We start from the raw sequence: 6,942 nt of genomic DNA, 5'->3' as shown, positions 1-6,942 counted from the left end.
TCTAGGATCTAGCCTACGACGTTTGGACCCGTACCAAAAATTCGAATACTCAACTCTGCAGTGACGGACGAAATGTGGGCAGCTGTTTTTAGCAGAGTGAATTCACTAATTATTACCAAGAAAAATCAAATTCGGTCAAGTGCTAAATATGTGGATATTTTTTTGATTTTTTTTTTTTGGGGGGGGGGATTTGGAAGAAGAAATTTTTTTCATTACAACGCAAAAAAATTAAAGATTATACGAATGAATGTTCAGTTGATTAAGGCTCTCTTAATTAATTGGTAAAGTTTGAAGTAACGGTTATCGTATATGAATATAATTTGGGTCAATCTCTTGTGAGCAGTTTCGGTGCGAATGATTCGGATATTTCTTACGCTACTCGGAAAGTGATTCTGCGTGATGTAAGCCAAGTAACAAGAATTTGTTCAATAAGAAATATTCCCGAGTCCAAGGTATATATTTAGCTTTTAAGTCATAAACTTACGAAAATTTCCAACAAACAATATCTCACGTATCACGGTACAAATAACTGCGCCGCGGCTAGTATTTTTGTTTTGGTAAATTATTTCTTCGTTCAAAAATAACAGAAAATCGATGAGAATTGCTCTGTGCAGTGAAAAAAATCGACCCAACGATTGAGATTGTTTATTTTTTTTTTTTTTCTTCTTTTATCAAAATATGAAAAAAATCACCGACCCAACTCGAGCTTGTGACAAATAAAATGTCACGGTAATTATTATATTCGTACTGGATTCTCGCGCGTTAAACGCGTGAATTCGGTTCGATTTCTAGGCCCGGAAGCAACGACCCATTAGCTGCAGGGACGAAAGAACAAAATCAAACGTCTAGGACATGGGGAGAAATTAAGTTGAACGAGTGACGCTGCTCTTTTCGTAGAGAACCAGGGATGATTGGAGAGAGAAAATGAGAAAACTATTGCTCTACAACGGGGAGAATTATTTCTACGTATGCGTCGATCGTTGTACATCGAAGGCCGCCAGTTGCGGAATTCGAGGAAGCATGTAAAAGCGATCCATGGAACGAAACCGCGCCACCGCTAAAATCCCCACTTGGCCATTCAATTAAACCACCACTGATTACGATATTCTCAGATTATCCTTTTGCAGCGTGTTCAAATTATGTGGAACGGAAGAAGGAGAGACGTTACGCGGCGGCAACATTACACGTTTACTTATCTCTGCATGGCAAGTTGAGTCGAGCGATTATCACAACGTTTAATGAAATTTTATTGAAAATATATGCGACGATACGTTGCGAGTTTGGTTAAACCCTCATACGATACATAGATGAATTTCGCGCGGCGAGAGAAGGAGGTTCATTTTAAAGCGATGAAATTCTTGGCAAAGAGATCGCCCTCCCGAATTTTCCTAAAATTATAATGTATTTAGAAAGAGGTTAGATTTTTATCTGCCATTCCTATACGCATTGTGCAAGTTGTCTATAAGCTGCCAAGTTTTCACGACACTCGTATACGGTGCACCCAGTTTCAGCTGAGGAGAAGAGCACATAATACCGACAATAAACATGCTTCTACCGCAAAGTAAAGATTGAAAAATCCTCTGGGCGAGGCGATGCAAAATTCTCGAACATCACGCGAAATAGAACGTGAGACACGTCGTTGAGTCTTGGTATCTATTTGCAACCTGCAAGTATCGAAGGCATCCGGTGCAGTTTGGCGAGATTCAGGGACGCGTTTGACGAATGTTCACGATAATATTCTAGTTTTTCATCTTGTAATTATCTCTGCATTATCTACGTTTGTATACACATATGTTACAATGCATAAAGCGAGAAGCGGTGCGACCACCGAGTGTCCTTGTAGTTTGTAATTCTATTTCAATGTAACATCAAAAATTCGACGTACGTCTTCGCTGTGGCTGATCGTCGTCGAGAAGGCCGGAAAAATTGCAGCCTAGACTTTCGCACCGCGTATCGACTGTACAGTTGTAACGTAACGAGATGCGGTACGACAAGCAATAAAGTCCTTGAATTACCGGCTTCGCGTTTTATCCGTCCATGTCCACGTCATCAATATTATTTGCGAGAAATAGAGAGAAGAATGAAAAAAAAAAAAAAAAATTAAATACACGCGCGCAGACAGCGACTTACGTAAGGCGACGCTGCAGATGATGTGACTCAACTGAAATTGATCTTATAACGAACAGTATTATGTAGCTGCGTGCAACTTGAGGACTGTAGATTTTTCCAACCGTTGTTCAAATTTCCCTACCAGCGTAATTAACGATGCGTATCGGATTTCTCCCATCCCGCCGATTAAATTCATTCTACGCTATTTAATTCTGAATATCTAATACACATTGTGTCACTCCGCTGTGCCACTTGTCAATTACAAATGACTTTCTCGATTGAAATATCGCTTCCGCGATTCCGTAATGATATACTTTATACTGATATATCGCCGCCTAACTGCCGAACAATATACAGCCATGTGTACGTGTAGCGAATGAATGAATCGATGATCGATTGAATTCTCGTAATCCTTCGTGGTGTAACATCGTCATCAAGTTTCGCATCGGTGGAGAGTTTTGGGCAACCGTTGGATGCTTTAGAAAGTGGTAATAATTCGGCGGAGGGAAATTTCGATGATTCGCCTAGTGCTGAGCACGTGCTCGGTTGTACGAGTAGTTTTAACGACGGAAAAGATTTCCGCAGATAAAATAAACAGACTTTATTTTGAAACAGATATTTATTTACTCATTGATAAACGCCCCTGTCGGGACACGTCGACTAGGCAGCTACTTTCACGCATCATTGTTCACACATAATTGATAACGGACCGTTTCGATACTTGAGAATTTATTTTCTAGTCGATATATCCCGGTACGATTATAGTTTACTTGCTTAAGATTTTTATTGACTACATTTTATTCGTCAGATTGTTACAGACTCGTTCGAAGCGGTAGAATTATTGTAATACCGTTTTAAATAACGCTTTAAACTACGACAGAGAGTTTTTTTTTCTAATGGGCCATAGATTACTGCGTACGGCTACGAAAATAGAGAAAATTACGATGACTAAGGGGTGGAAATTGCCACTGTCGACGATTACCGCGAAGACCAAATGCATTTTCCAGCATGTTACTATCTCTGCTACAGTTAAAATTCCAGCCAGAGATAACGCCGAATTGACATCCGGTCAAATTCCTAGACGTGATTCATCACCGACGGAAATTCAGCCACACTTAGCCCCACCATATCTTGGGTACCTACCTACTTGGAAAGCGATAGTGGCTTATTATCGTAGATATAACACGCGGTGTACTATTTGTCGCGAAAAACTGGACATTCAAAAATTGCTTGCGATTTTCGTGTAAATGTTTCGGTTTTGATTGTTACTCTTTTTTTTTTTTTTTTTTTTTTTTTCAAATAGTTTTTGTGAACTGTCTGTGAAATCTCCTCGCGTGTTACAATGTCCTTGATAACGTTCGACGGATTCTCTCGAAATTGAATAAAGCTTGGTGTGAATTGCATGTAAATAAAATAATTTTCAGACGAATTAATTTGAACAGGTTACAGCTACGCGAATCAACGAAGCCCGTTCCTCGTATGCAAGATATAATTATAAATATCTCGCAGTTCGGGAAAAAAAGTTTAAATGTACCGGTTCTTTCGAAGCGCCTGTAAAGAATGATACGAATGACGTCATATCGCGGCAGCCAATGATGCGAAACAACCGACAGCGATTCTCATTTCCGCGCACCTTGAAATAACGAAATAACGAAATAACGTTCTTTACATTTTCTTTTTTTCTTTCTTTATAAACTAGCCAACCCACCGTATATTCGTTTTAAAAATACACGCTTGAAAAGTTTGTAATTACGCTATTATCGGTTATTATACGCGATTCAAGTCCAATCTCTGCAGCCACGAGGTTTGAAAAAAGACACACGTTTGTTGATCGCCTGCGGAGCAAAAAAAAAAGAAAAGACGGTAAGGTACAAAAGTTAAAGGCAAAAAAAAAAAATTGCCCGACATTCACCGTATAAATGTGGTTCATGGAAAGACCTTGGCATTGCGAGTCCGGAACAAAAACGCGTGTCTCCTGTCGAGTATAGCTCCGACAGCTTCGAAGCCCGGGGGGGGGGGGGGGGGGGGGCAAATATCCGATCGGGCGTAAAAGACTTTTTGCAAAACCATGAAATCGCGAAAACAGAGCCACTCCTCCAAGTTCCTCTCACAAGTTTTGAATTTCCCGGGCGTCCAGCTGCGTCGTCGCTCTTTGAAATGGTCATTTTGAAGAACGATACCGTATTCCAGGCGTGCAAAATATTCTCTAAGTCTTCGGTGTCGTTCCACAGGTCGATTCACAGTCCTCGGCGATCCGGGGGAGGTGGGATCCGGTTTTTAGCGCGAAGGAGCGTAAAAGGAGCCACTTGTCAAGACGAATTGGACAGTGACGCATGTGCGATTTCAGAATGGCCACGCACCTCTCAGTTCTACCAGCGTGACCTCAATTTCGTTATTCATTTGCCATGGGTAAATCGGCGTCCGCAGGATCGTCATGGAAATTCCCGCAGCATCCTAATTCATAGTTATAACGCGAATTGAACCTGGCGCTAAAAGCGGGAGCAAAAAATTTCCGATTTCGAAAAAATATCGACATAATTTTACCGCACTGTAAACGCGACGTGTTGTAAGCCGTTATTCTAAAGGCGCTTGTTACAGTACTTGGATAATCAAGGTTGATCGTCATAAATAAGGATGTTTGTTTTTATCCAACGGAATAATTGTTGCTATATCTACGTCGTATTGGCAAGTGCTGCACTCTCGCTTCAAAGCGTAATCCTCCGCTCCCCCACGCAAATCTCGCCATCAACGAATATAATTTTTTCAAATAGCTAATCCAGCTGGTGACGCGTTCCAGGACTGAAAGTTGGCCGGTGTTTGGTCATTCGTATAAATGGAACAAATTAGCGATCCTGCAGAATCCGATTGTAAGCGATCCTCGGTAAGAGTTACGAGCTTGCGTGGGCTTGACTTAAATTCAAAATTCTCCTTCTGCTGGTCCCCGAAATCGCATGTGCTTGAAAAGAGAGAGAGAGAGAGAAAAATGGTTTACTGAATTATAACGTGCTATAATCGAATGTAAATATTTATCCGCTAATCCTCGTTGTAATAGTTTTTTATTTTTAACATACATTACTCTCTTTGCGCTCCGTTAACATACCTGCTTTGATATGCTTTATATCCTGCGGATTATACACAAATCGTAAAGTGAAGAATCTTTATTACCTGCAGTTGTAGTTTATACGTACACGAAAATAATATACCTATGTATTATCACACCGCGGATGGTTAATAATATATTGCTGCCTGCCGATGAACAGCAAATTATGTAACCTGGTCTCGAGTAACAAAAGGAAAACACTCGTCCACAGATTATGTCGAACCACAAACGGTGTTGGATGACGAGGCAATAATGTCGCACGGTAGCGACAGACAGGCCATCTTTATACGCCATTGTAAATATCGTAAGCTGTATACCGAGTTACCCGAGATACGCCACCACTGCATTGTCCAAGCATAAGGAAAGTGAATTCCTCTTTATGTACTCCCATTTTCCCATTTACAGGCACGACGCTGTCTCTGAAAATTCAATGTAGCCGTACAACGAGCGAAGAGGAAAAAGCTCGCACGGCAATTAGGAATTCATTCAACTTCAAAGTGGATGGCACAATTCCGACGTGTATAATTGGAAATCGCGCAGATGGTCCGAGGCTGCAGAACGAACACGACTCAGACACTTGGACCGTGCGTGGAACATTTACACAGCTGCATGTAAACGCGATAATCAAGTGGCTTAAGTGACTTAACTGTGGCAAAGAGTAACCGCGATTCCGTATCAAAGCTGTAGTCATAGGTACGCGAACACGCGTACGCGGAGCGTTGCTTTGGTACGGTATAATAACGGAAAGTAAACCAGATGTTGAGGCCCTTGAAGAGAGGAACAAGCCCGACTAATCACCGACAGAGAATAGAAAAACCCGTGCGTCTTGCAATTAGTTTCGAGTAGATTATTTTCGAGTTTCTTTGATTTACCGCGCTATCGCGCAAGTACTTGGGTGTTATCATAACGTCGTACGCTTCGCGTTCAATACGGTTGAATCCTGTCACAATGTAACTGTGTCATGGAAAGAAACTTATCTCGGTTTGAGATCAAGAATCATATGCTTCACGTATAAGATCGGGAGTAGAAATGAAACGAAAAAAGAAACGTGAACATTCTGAAAAGTCATCTATTCTTTTGACATCATGCCAATTGCGCGAATCGCTTAAAGAATATTCTAAGAACGTGCGACGAAGGTTCATTTTTTCAATAAAAACTACGCTGCTGATGGTAGGTATCTTTTTTTCCAACATTGAGTTTGCTCTTTGCGTACGAATGAAATGCGAGAAGAAGAAGGTGGGACAAAGCGTGACAAAAACCCGTTGACCAATTTCCGGTTCCAAATTCTTCTTCGTTTCTCGAAGCTGCCCTGCGCTATCCAAAAGTAGTTCAGTAACCAACAACGACGGCAGAGAGCGGTCGACGCATCTGGTTTCATCTCTGGACGAAGGAGCCGTTAGAGTTCTATTAAAAAAATACCGTACACACGTAATACGCTGGTACTGCAGGCATGCGCGTATTCATATTATACTGTGCAAACAGTAACGGAAGAAAGCAATTTGTCAGTTTAACAATGCGTGTCGGAAATCCCGCAGACGAATAAATCGTTCGTTCGCAGTGGTGGAAATTATGTCCATTTATTCGCGGACGGAATCTCACCAGGAATTTCCAAAATCCATGGGGAGTAAACCACTCGCTGACCGGATTCGCGTCGATGACGGAAAAGAAAGAAGAAAAAAAAAAATAGAAAAAAGAAAAAAAGAAGGAAAAAAAAACGTGGCGAATAACGACAT

Source organism: Neodiprion virginianus, chromosome 3, assembly GCF_021901495.1.
Source record: "Neodiprion virginianus isolate iyNeoVirg1 chromosome 3, iyNeoVirg1.1, whole genome shotgun sequence".
In the NCBI taxonomy this organism is placed as follows: domain Eukaryota; kingdom Metazoa; phylum Arthropoda; class Insecta; order Hymenoptera; family Diprionidae; genus Neodiprion; species Neodiprion virginianus.
The sequence above is the reverse complement of the archived record's forward strand: the minus strand, read 5'-3'. Positions refer to the sequence as shown.